General features: G+C 38.5%; 1 protein-coding gene across 1 annotated transcript in view; it reads right to left on the minus strand.

Annotated features, from left to right (window-relative positions):
- The window catches only part of STPG2 (sperm tail PG-rich repeat containing 2), an 873,622-nt gene that overhangs the window by 667,093 nt on the left and 193,230 nt on the right, over positions 1-13,299 (minus strand). The gene's annotated exons all lie outside the window — the stretch shown is intronic.

Raw genomic sequence — 13,299 nt, forward strand, 5'->3', positions numbered from 1 at the left:
TTTTTTTTGCGTTATACATATAAATGTGTCATTAGGTATCAATCAGTAAAATATGTCTTTTACGAGCCTTCCCAACTTACAGCTTTTTTGTCAACTAAACGAATTATCGGGGGATCCCAATAATAGCTCTCTCTTTATTTAATTTAGCAGGAATCTAGTGATTCACCAGATGAAGGAAATGCCTTTACTGTTTTCCATAAATTAGAATTTCCATTGTTTAATATCTTGGATCTAAAATGTGGACTTGAGTTATGTTTTTTCTTTTTTTTTTTTTTTATTATATAATTGCATATTGTTGTTGTTGTTGTCATATACTTTTCTGTACAAGTATTCCTTTTTGCTTAATTTTTGAAATTTTGATAAATAAAAAAATTAAAATATTAAAATTCTCAGTATTGTTACAAGTTAATACAGCTAGAGGGGGAAATATATCTCAGAAACTGTTAAGAGAGGAGCAATGTATTATTTTTTCTTGGCAGACTTTTCACCCTCATGGATTAAATAAAGAAATAGAATAGGCACAAGTAATGTAATATAATGCATATGTTAACAGATATATGAAATTAAGTTATGAAGAACAGTGACATCATGCGGTTTAGGGGCGGGTCTCTTTATTTAAGGACTGCCTGAGTGTTCATGTGTCAGCGTTTTTGGCAGCTGAACCCAGGAAGTTCCCGTCCATGAGGATGCAATGAAAATGAGTTTTGATGGTAAACGTAAGGAACCTTCAGTATGTTAAATAATTGAGCAAATTTGATATATTGATGTTTTTAAATCATGTTTCTGTATTGTTTCTATGATTATCAACAACCACTAACATAAGGTGGCATTGTAACGGCTCCTGTGGATGCATATTGGCAAAACACAGTCTTCTGTAGAGTTAACAGGAAAAATTTCAAGTTGTATTTAGATCTTCAGTTTAATGATGATGATGGGTTACATTAAGATTATATGAACTGCAACTGCAAGGCATTTACTTATTTAAAGGACCCTTTAAATATCCATGATATTTCTCGTGGCTGAACATTGGATTTAGGGACATTGTGGATTCACTCTTCAGATCTATCCACCCTATCAGATTAACTGTTCACTCGTCCTCTAGATTGTTCACTTGTCTTTAGTTTGTTCTCTTGTCTTTTAGATTGTAAGCTCTTTGAGCAGGGACTGTCCTTCTACGTTTAAATTGTACATCACTGCATAACCCTAGTAGCGCTTTAGAAATGTTCGTTAGTAGTAGTAGTAGTAATGGTTACTTCAATGAAAAGTGGCTTGTAATCTTCCTATTATCATCTATTGATGGACACTTATATTAGTGTTGCTTTTGAGTAAATATATATCCAAAGAGTTTGGTTTAATAGTATTGTGTGATACTTCTGGAGGGTGATACAATAGGTTGTTTTAATTTGTTTGAGTATTATAATACATCATGTTTACAATAAAACATTTTTATAATAATCTATTCTTGCTAGTAAATATAGCTTATTTTTGAAGAATAGTTATATTTGAAGTTCCCAAATATAGGGGGTCTTTTATTGATGATTAGCTCGAGTTGTCTGCATCAGGGACCATAGTTATAAAATGGGCCCTGCAGCAGATAACGCGAGCTAACATTTAGTAAAAGACCCCCATAATTTGTTTATTGTCAGTGGAATAAAATTAAAGCCATTACTTGGTATATTATACTGAATAAGGTCAGAAATTATTTTGTACAGCACCTTAGCCAGATTAGAAGAATTAATAGTTTTAACAAAGAAAATGTTTTTAGCAATTTTAAGTTCCAAATTATAGCGAAGCAAGAGATCCTTAAATAATTATTTTGCTAAGTGATTTTCACAATCCTTTCTCCAAAGGCATTCAGCCCTATGCAGATGATGCTTCAGCATTAATACACCATTATGAAACCAAGGATATTTCCTAGAATGAGTATGTTAGTAGTATCAGAATTTTCCTGAGGTCTAGAAATTGGCTGTAATGTGACTCCCTGCATGTAGCGGCCTTTTCTAATTAATTATTTAAAAGGTCATCAGGAAACAAAGAATTTAGCGGTTGAATGGCGGCTGGAGCCTGATATGCAAATTGGGAAGAATGTGAACAAACATTTCTGATCTAGTAATTGAGAAGGACTATGACGCTGAAAAGTAGAAAGTAACAGAAAATGGTTCATCCAAGGTAAAGATAATGTACGTATAAACTTAAAAACTAATGTGTTAATGGAATCGGCATGCAATAAGATAAGATCTGGTGTGTGAACTGTTACATGAGTTGAAAATGTAACTAATTGACTAAAGTGAGTATCTTCCAAAAAAGAAAGAAATGATGTAGATCTAACTGATTGAGGGTCATCTATATGAATATTAAAGTCGCCTACAACTACAAGATTTGAGAATCAAGTAGTGGCATCAGTTAATGCTTGACAAAAGGTCTCCCAGATGTGATTCATGGGAGGGGGGCTGGGGTAAATAGCATACCATTAAAATAAAAGGGGAAGGTGCAGAAATTTTCAAAACCAATAGTTCTGAATATTGGAAATCTCAGACTGGGAGCTCCACCGCTTAAAGTAATGGTGACAAGCAAATTGCAACACCTCCTCCCTTCTTAGACATTGCAGCAGTGTGGAAAACTGTACAATTGGCAGGCAGATACTGATATAAGTAAGTTTCCTCACCATCGCGGACCCAGGTTTCTGTGAGACATAAAAAAATCCAAACTATTATAAGAAATAAGATCATGAATCAAATGCATCTTATATCGAAGGGATCTACAATTGAGAAGACCAAATTGTAAAGAAGTAAAGCTGACAAAAGATACCAGGGAGGAGAAGTAATAAGAGACTTCAGAGACCTCTGTGTACAAACATTTAAATAACAATACAGCTCAAAGTGTCTACTGTAACTCACAAAATCAGAGCAGACACCATTTCTAAGCCCCCAAAAAATGGGATAGCAAAAGTACTGGCAGTGTCCAACATGCTGCCAGAGAAATTTAAAAGTATCAAGTTTAATGAAATAAGAAATGGCAGACAGGAGTTAGCCAAATCAAAACCTCTTCCTAACTGCCAAAATGGATAAACACGGTGTCGCCCCTGGAGTTCGCCCCAAGGAGCATGACTTGCTCATTGTGTGCGCTCCTGTGGTGCATGCCTGAGGCGCAAGATGCTGCTGACAGCTTGTTTAAATAATCTACTAGCAAGAACTTCCTTATGTAGGTCAAGTGGTCAATTACAGTCGGAGAATGAGGAACCAATAAGATACCAACAGAATGTAGAGATTCAGCACAGAGGCAACTGAGTACACAAACATTCAGTCAAAGTTCAGCACGAGATGCCGCTGACAGCTTGTTTAAATAATCCACTAGCGGGAACTTTCTTACATAGGTCACGTGGTCAATTGCAGTCGGAAAGTGGGGAATCGGTAAGATACCAACAGAATGCACAGATTCAGCACAGAAATCATAGGTCATGTGGTCAATTATGGTCAGAGAGTGGGTCACGTGGTCAATTGCTGTTGAAGCGGGGAACCAGTAAGATACCGACAGAATGCAGAGATTCAGCTCAGAAATCAGAGGTCATTTGGTCAATTGCGGTAAGAGAGAGGGGAACTGGTAAGATACCAATAGAATGCAGAGATTCAGCACAGAAATCATAGGTCATGTAGTCAGTTGTGGTCAGAGAGAGGGGAACCAGTAAGATACCAACTGAATGCAGAGATTCAGCACAGAAATCTTGTAAGAGAAGCACACCATGAATATTCTGCCCAAAGCAGTCACCATCTGTAAGAGGCTTCCTGGTCGGAGACTCTTTTCCAGGCATTAAAGTTAGCTTGCCCATTATTGGCTGTGCACCTAGGACGTGGGATAGTTACTTCGGGGGGGGGGGGGGGGGGGGGAACACTAGAGTGTGCTTAAACTAGTCCAAAAGGTCTTGTGTATGTGTTATTTGGCCATATGATAGAGAATCAACCTGAATGATGTTAGAGAAAGACCATCTACTCCTGTCATGTGTTTCAGAGGGTGGGGAGGCATCTTCTGATTCACCTCACCTAAGTAATCAGGCAGTGCATGCTATGCAGACAATCTCTTTGCATGGCAAGGTACAGCAATTGGTTGAAATCAACAGCGATCACCTTTTTTCAGGGTTCAGGATTATGGTAGAGGAGCAAGTCGCTCAGGCTGATATCTGTAGCACTGATGAAGAAAGACAACAGATTAGGGACCTGATCTATAAGTACCAGGATCTCTTTGCTGTGGACTCATATGATTGTGGATTAACCAACCTCCATGTCACGCATGTCTCAACTGAGTCCAGCGGTAAACCTGTCTTAGTGCGCCAATATAAAATCCCATCAACATCTTATGAATTTGTGCAAGACATTTTAAACGCCTTGGAAGCTTGAGGCATCTTCCGTCAGTGCAACAGCACTTATAATTCACCCATATGGCCCATTTTGAAGAAAAACAACATTTGGAGACTTGCTGTGGACTATCGTCAGTTGAAGAAGCAAATACTTCTGTCTCTGTAGCCAATGGCCCCGTTACACCAGAATCCTGCCACCATAAGAAGTTCCAAATATTTCAACAGCCTAGACTTAGCTTCAGGCTTTTGGACCGTGCCTGTGCATCCTCAAGATCAATACAAGCTAGCCTATACTTTTGGTAACAACAATATACCTGGAATAGAATGCCTTTCAGATATCTCAATTCTCCAGAAGGGTTTAACATTTTCCTACATAAGGCACTTCCAGATGCAGGGCTAGGGGCACCCTAGTGTACATAGATGACATTCTAATACAAAGCACAACCCTATTTGGAACATCTCACGGAGACTGAACACATCTTCCAACAGTTAAAGGATGCAGGTGAAAATTCATCCCTGGAAAAAGGATAGTGGTGTCGTAAGTTGCTAAATTACTTAGGGTATGAGGTATCTGTAGAGGGACTCTGTCAACAGATGAAAAGAATTCAAGAATTACAGCACTTAAAAATGCCTACAAATGTCTCTGAACTAGACTTGTCTAGGGATATGCAAATATTGCTGGCAGTTTGTAGATCAATATACAGAGATTACATGAACATTTGTCAAGCTGTTGAAAAGGGGTGAGGCCTGGGGCTTACAGCACAGTTCTGCTGTCCAGGCGTTAAATGATCTCCTGGGTCAAGCCCCATGCTTGGCCTACCCTCATCAAGGCAAAGAATTCTACCTCAAAATAGGGTTCACTCTGAACTGCACGAGTGCTGTGTTATTCCAAAAATATGATGCCGACTGTCAAGTGGTAGCCTACACCAGCAAAGCCTTATCCACAGTTGAAAGGAAATATAGTGACTGTGAAAAGGCACTACTGACTGTCATGTGGGCCCTACAACATTATGTCCAAGGAAAAGAGTTGATCGTGGAAACTGATCATCAAGTCTTAAACTTTCTGGGCAGTAATCACCTCAAAACTGGCTGTGTTACCAATAGTTGAATTATATCCTGGATCTTAGTATCATAAGGGTGGCCCATGAAGGTAAAGTATAAACAGAGGCACAAGAGGACTGTAGCACACAGATTAGCTGAGCTACATGACTGTGCTATGGAAGATTCTAACTCAGAGGGCATCCCATAGCGAGGTTACAACAGTGACCATAGTAGAACAGGTGTCTTTAAATAAAAAGCAGACCGATTTTCAAGCTTGATCACTGTCAACTGCTGAGCAAGATCTAAACAGGAATAACAAACATAGTTTGAAATGTATATATGCAAATGCCAGAAGCTTAAGAAATAAGATGGGAGAGTAAGAATATATTGCACTAAATGAAAAATTAGATATAATAGGCATCTCTGAGACCTGGTGAAAGGAAGATAACCAGTGGGACACAGTCATTCTAGGGTACAAATTATATCGTAATTATAGGGTGGATCGAATTGGTGGAGGAGTAGCATTGTATGTTAAGGAGGACATTGAATCAAATAGCCTAAAACTTCTGCAGGACACAAAACAATTTCAATTCATAGGGATTCCATGTGTAAAGGGAAAAAGGATAGTGACAGAGGTGTACTACCATCCACCTGGCCAGGATGAACAGACAGATGTAGATATGTTATCAAAAAATTGGGAGGCTAACAAAGTAAGGAACACAATAATAATTGGCGATTTCAATTACCCTGACACTGACTGGGTAAATGTAACATCAGGGCATGATAGGGAGGTACAATTCCTTGACAAAATCAAAGACTGCTTTATGGAGCAGCTGGTACAGGAGCCAACAAGAGGCGAAAACGGCTAGACCCAGTCCTTAGTGGAGCGAACGATCTGGTGCAGGAGGTAATGTTACTGGGGCTGCTTGATAACAGGGATCATAATATGATCAGATTTGATATCAGCTCTGGAGTAGGTACATACAGGAAATTCAATACATTAGCATTTAACTTTCATAAAATGAGAACGGTGAAAAAATTTTAGAATAGAAGCTGCAAAGGTCAAAAATTTACATCAGGCGTGGATGCTGTTCAAAAACACCATCCTGGTAGCCCAGGTAGTTATATTACATGTATTAAAAACAGGAGGAAGGAAGACCAAATGACAGCAGGCATGGTTACAAAGTGAGGTGAAGGAAGCTATTAGAACTAAAAGAAAATCCTTCTCAAAATGAAAGAAGAATCCATCAGAAAATAATAAGAAACAGCATAAGGAATGGCAAGTCAAATGCAAAGTGCTGATAAGGAAAGCAAAGAGGGATTTTGAAAAAAAGATTGTGTTGGAGGCAAAAACACATAGTAAAAAATGTTTCAGGTATATTAAAAGCAAGAAGCCGGCAAAAGAATTGGTTGGACCACTAGATGACTGAGTGGTAAAAGGAGCACTAAAGGAAGATAAAGCCATAGTGGAGACATTAAATTAATTCTTTGCTTTGGTCTTCACCAACGAAGATTTGGGAGAGATATCAGTGCCAGAAATGGTATTCAAAGCTGACGAGTTTGAGAAACTGAATGAAATCTCTTGTTTGGGACTCATTTTTTTCAAAATTCATACTAAGTGTCAGGTACCTCAATAACATCCCAAAAGTGTGTTATCTGTATTGTGCCTAAAGGTGACGAAAAGGGAGAAGACTCTACAGCCATAAATTTCGTTATATTTCAAAACTATTCCAGTGGAGGAGGATTATCTAGAAAAAAAATGGGAGGCTAAACGGAAACGTGGAAAGTACGTGAGTCTTGCAGTTCACGTAGATGTTCAAGTCTCACTTGTTAGTCTCTATTGAGTGTGACATACATTATCACACTCACACTCTGTGGGTCACATTTCTCACTTACCAAAGTCTCGGTGCAGATGCATCGACCCTTATTGCTTTCATGAGAGACAAGTCCACAAAAAAAAATTCAGGAGGCCCCCATCAGTAGAAAGAAATCTCAGTATATCTTCCTGCCTCCAGTGGCTGCCACAGAAGCCAGTAAGAACCTATCAGCGAATAGGAATTGGGTTTTATTAAAGCTCTGCGTAAATTTGGCTGATAGGAAGGATTTGATGTGGCATTAATATATTTACTGTTTTTGTATTTAGTGTAATTTTTATTTTCGCACGCACGCCAAGTGGCATTTGATGCGCGTAGGTCATTACCGACCACATTACCATGTGAGACTTTATCGCTAGGTCAATGTTTGGCGGAAAGGTCGCAGACTCAAAATGGACGCGCAGCAAATTTTGATTTTGCTGCACGTCCATTTTTGACATAAATTTACAAAGGCCTTTTTTAAGAGCGCACTGAAAAACTGATCGGTGCACGCCCAAAACCCGCGCCTACACTACCGCACCTTAGTAAAAGGATCCCTTAGCTTGCTATAATGTAGATGCAATGTGCAGTGCACACAAGCCTAAAAAAACCCACATTTTTTACTGCGCGGGTAGCGTGCGCCAATTTGGAACTGACTGCAGGAAACCTATGTGCATACCGCAGTTAGCGCATGGTAGCAGGCTACTGCACAAACCCATTAAAGGGATATGTGGTAGTTTGCTTGTTACTACATGTTAAACCACGCATTATTGCATTATTCTGGATTTGTCTCTGAGGGCTATGACATGGGTGGGCATGTAAGCATTAGCCAGCTGGTGTATTATATTTAGCACACGCTGACTAATGTAGTGTTTTAGCACATCCTAAACAGGAGACAGTAAGTGGTCTCCTGCAGGTAATGCTACTGGTTGCATTAATGAACCACCTGCAATAAAATATAGGGAAGCCACTCCCTCCCCCCTCCCCACACAAATGCGGCCATGTTAAATCTGGGCTTAGCGTGGAGTAAAATCCTGTATTTCAATGTGTTACACAGCCACATTTTAGCACACTTTAGTAAGAGGGGCCCTTGTGCATCCCTATTTTTTCTATAAATGCAGAATTGTAAAAGAAAACCAGTGTACACACTATATATATGTGCACTTTGCTTCCAAAAATCTTACACCTAGAACAATTACTGAAACCATGTTATCAACTATTGTATATTTATCATATTGTTTGACAGTGATACATTTATGCAAATATATCTGACTTGTTATATAATTATGTTAAAAATAATGCTAAAAGATATGTGTGCTGTATGTGTATCATTTTAGTATTATTGTGACATTATAGCCAGATAAGGATATTTCAGTTTATACATCTACTGTTATTTGAAACTATTCAATCTTCATGTTCTCAGATGAATAATGTCAGAAGAGATTTGATTTAAAAAAAAAGTTATAAATGCCAACATCAGCTTTAAATGTCACCAGTATTTTAATAGATACATTTTTAAAAATCCACTATTAAATGTAACCATTCAATCTGATGTTACATAAAATACAGACCTTTAATGTATCGATACTGTGTTCCTCCTGCTATGAAACTCTAACTTGATTTTAACACAAATAAAAATGTATGTAACTGAAAACCCTATATGACTGAAGTACAAATATAGAACAGGCTGAATTAATGTAGTTGAAACCTGAATACAGCCAATCCCACTTGTATACTATTTGACGTATACCCTAGCTGAGATAACATTTAAACATCTGTCTGACCTCATGTGCAACTTTCTTTAAATTAGTCACCTTTTATTTTCTAACTCCTCTTACTCTCTTACCTATCTATATGTTCCATCTTTTCTTATACCCTACACTGTCTATTAAAATGTTCTACTACGTATTGTGTTGACATTGTAAGTCTGTTTGACAAAGAAATTTACTGCAGCACTGGAGGTCAGGGTCATTACATACGTTTATCCTTGGGATTACATAGTTATAGATCATAGGAAGCCAAGGTACCCAAGTAAGGAAAAATAGAGAAGTAATATACTATGCCATACTTTCTATTATTTGAATATTTTTACTGCTGTAATTATCTATTGCTTATGTTTTATTTATTCTTACTGTACACCGCCTTGAGTGAATTATTTTTAAAAAGGCGGTAAATAAATCCTAATTTTGAAGCTGTTCCAATCGATAGAGACCCAGGTGTGCCACATGCATTTCAGTTTTATCTACAAAAACTGATTAACCGAGTAAGGTAACAGTCATACCACATAACGGACCCTGTTTACTAAGCAGCATTATAGATGCATTAACATTTTTAACACGCGTTAACCGTGTACGTGCCTACAATATCCCTACAGGCACCTACATGGTTAGCGCGCACTAAGTGTAGGTGTGACATAGAAAATGTCCTTCTCAAGTGCTTTACAAAACATGCTCTCTTTTCTCAAAAAGCCCTCAATAGGGAACCTTATTGCTGATGCCTAAATATTGCACTGACAAAAATGAATTCTGAAGCATTTTATAAGCAGTAAAACTAGTCTACCATAATAAAACTCACCCTCAACGTTCTGAGGACACTGACGTCAGTGAAGCCAAGCCCTGACTTCCTTCAAAAAGGTTCGAAGGTTCATGGTGGTGAAGCCACCAAAATTGCTCCGGGCCCCGCCCTCAAGGGCGGAGCAATAGCAAAACGACGAAGGGGTTGGCAGGAAGGGAGGCAGGGAGGCGGGGTGGGGGGGTGGGAAATCGCTCCGGGCCCCGCCTAGCGTCAAACGTCATGACGTTGGGGGCGGAGCAATGGCAGAACGACGAAGGGGTTGGCCAGGGAGGGGTGTTGGCGACGAAAACCTTGCTAGCGCCCGTTTCATTTGCTTTGAAACGGGCCTCTTTTACTAGTATCATATAAATGCTGTTGAAGAATGTGTTAGCTTAACTACTTGGCATACTTCACTAAAGTTCTTGATTTTTTACAATATTTTCATTATTTTAGAAACATATCTATGTGTAAGTATTTTTACATTTTAAAATGTATTCTAGATTTAGCTAATGCCTTTTCAGTAGCAGTTAAGGTGAGTTACATTCAGATATTGTGGGTATTTCCCTAGTGCCATTTATACATGTATATTGAATACATGTGTAAATACTAATTTCAGAAAGCCACTGTTTACATGTGGAGATCCACACCATGCAGAAATTTCAAGGGGATGTGATCTGGGCAGGAGTAAAATCTGTACATATATTCCTCATTTTACAAAAGGTATACGTGTATCTAGGGGAAAATATCCACATTAGGGCTTGCACCAGCTCAAAGGCATGCACAGGAATTAAAAAGTGTTCATTTTAGCCAACCTTTTACACAAAAGGGATGAAGGGAGTCACTCTCTTTAATTCCCCATTGTTTATTTCTGCGTCTAAAATGAAGCCCAGTTAAAACTGCGGCCTCACTACTTAATTGGCAGCACTTCTACCTGTGGGTTTTTAAAGTGAGGCAACTATATGCTGAAGTGGTGCCACTTACTCGTGGAATTTGTGAATTGCCACTTCCATGTATAAGCACTGACACCTCCAGATGGAAGCTGCTGGATTTCTGCCATTCATTTTTTCATTATGTATATATATTTTTTTAATGGCTGCTCCTGCTGCATGGCTGGCAAATACAGGTCCGCTCCTGCACCTATTTTAGAAAACATTCTGCATCAGCAAATCTTTTTCTAAAGTACCACAGACCTTAGCACATCATGACCTGGACATCTCAGTTCCAATCCGTATTTTCTATGGAAAGTGAGAATCCATATGGGATAAGATATACTGTAGCACACTCTGGTGGCCTCTTTGGAGCGGGGGGGGGGGGCCTACTCTTTCCTGCCCACTGACGATGACCTCCCCACTGCCGCCGCTTCTTCAGAATGGCTGCCTGGACTTTACGCAGAGGCTGCAAAGTCTATTGGCGGTTATTTTCAAGAGGCGGCGGCCGCAGCGGGCGGGAGGGAATGGGGTTCTTTCCTGCCCCAAGGAGGCCACTAGACCACCAGGGCTGCAAGGTGGGCCCAGGAGGGGAAGGAGAAAAGGGGACAAGCTGCTCGTGGATGGAAGGCAGAGAAGGGGGCAGCTGCTCATGGATGGGAAGGAAGGAGAGGAGGGCGTGTACATGGAGGGAAGGGAAAAGGGAGAACATGGATAGAAGGGGATAGAGAGGAGAGGTGGACATGCTGCTCATGGATGTTTGCTTTTTTGGAAATGAATATCTTTTCTAATTTTATATTTAGACTACGGAAGAAAATGTATTTCTGTTACTTTTACCAGTATTTTCACGGCTTATAGAGTCTGGCTTTCTTGGGGAATCAAAGTGACTGGGGGGGGTGGGGCAGCATTTTATTTTTTGTGTTCTCTTTTTTTTATTTTGTCTTCGCAAATATGGTAACCCTATACCATATGTAATGAGTTTATCTTGTTGGGCAGACTGGATGAACCGTACAAGTCTTTATCTGCTATGTAAAGAAAAATAAAGTATGCAACCAAATGAACATGAAACTTAATGCATTCAAATGACTGGTTCAAAATGTACTAGTTCACCTGTTTTTTCCTTTCATCATCTACTTTTGAGTTGTCTTAAACAGATATAATCCTACAAGGACAACCTTGGTAGAAACAAAATGCCTAATGTATCACAGTTACCCAAAATAGTTTCTTCACTCTGTGTGAGGTAATTTACACAACTGTGTCCTGCATAAGATGACTTTGTCTGTCCTCCAGGTAGGCACAGAAGGCGATGTAGGCAATAAAGACCCATCTGTTCACTACTTGAGGATAACAGATTTCTAATGAAGACAGATGTGGGTCACCCTGTATATACAAGCTGCAGGGTGTTAATGATAACACCTAATGGTCACTACCTGCTACTTCTAACTGATTGAAGACCAAAAGGATTAATCATGAAAAACAAAAATGATGAGTTCAGATAATCCATCAATCTAACTAGGATATCTGATTCGTTTTCTTCTGCATTCACTCTCTTACTGCCTGTCCTTTTCTTACGCCTGAAAATATGCCAAAGATACTTTTTCTCCTCAGTGATGTCACATAACCTTAGGAATCTTGTCAGATATTAATTTGTTACAAAACTATCTAACTAGTGAAATAAATGTTTGTATGACTGCTCAGAATAAGGTCAAAACAATGCAATGTCATGTACAATAAATATCAAGAAATATCTCCTTACAAAACATTGACACAATAAAAGCAAAATGTGAGATATACCAGGAGCCTGCAAGTTATGAAAGCCTTCAGATACATTTGTATTTTATTTACTTATGAAAAAATAGTATTTTATCCATCACAAAGTTCTAGCATTATCACGCAAACAATCTGATGTGTTACTTTAAAATAAATGATAGTGAATATCACTTAGAAATCAGAAATAAAATTTGTTTTTATGTTGACCTGCAATACAATTTCTGCATCTTAGAGCCTTGTTATCTAAACAAGTACTTATGCATGGAAACTTACTTATTTATTCTGGAGGAGTTTAACTGTTATATCACAATATTTTCATGGCAAAATGAAGAGACATTTTTGAATAAATATTAGACAAAAGCTTTTAAATATTACCAGTATATTGATTAAATTTTTATGATTTAAACTGAGGAAGAACAGACTCTCAAACAATTTCAAAATTGTTTTCAGGCATTCTATCCTTAATCAAATTCAAAACTGACTACTCTACAGAAAAGTTAGCTTCCTGGAGACCATAAGTTTATATCAGCAATGGTTATATACAAACATCTATATACAGGAAACTAACAGATACAGCTACCTCAATTCCAGCTTCCACCCTTTACATATGTAATGTTCATTCTTTATATCCAAGCCACATAATACCATCATATACGCTCAGACCCAAGAGACAGAAATAAATATCTCAAAATCTTGACTGAATCCTTCAAAAAAGACTACAACTCCCAAATGATCTCCAGGAAGACTGCCTCTTCACTTAAAACACCCAGAGAAAACCTACTGCAATACAAAGAAAAATAAACCC

This window comes from Microcaecilia unicolor, chromosome 2 (assembly GCF_901765095.1).
Source record: "Microcaecilia unicolor chromosome 2, aMicUni1.1, whole genome shotgun sequence".
Classification (NCBI taxonomy): domain Eukaryota; kingdom Metazoa; phylum Chordata; class Amphibia; order Gymnophiona; family Siphonopidae; genus Microcaecilia; species Microcaecilia unicolor.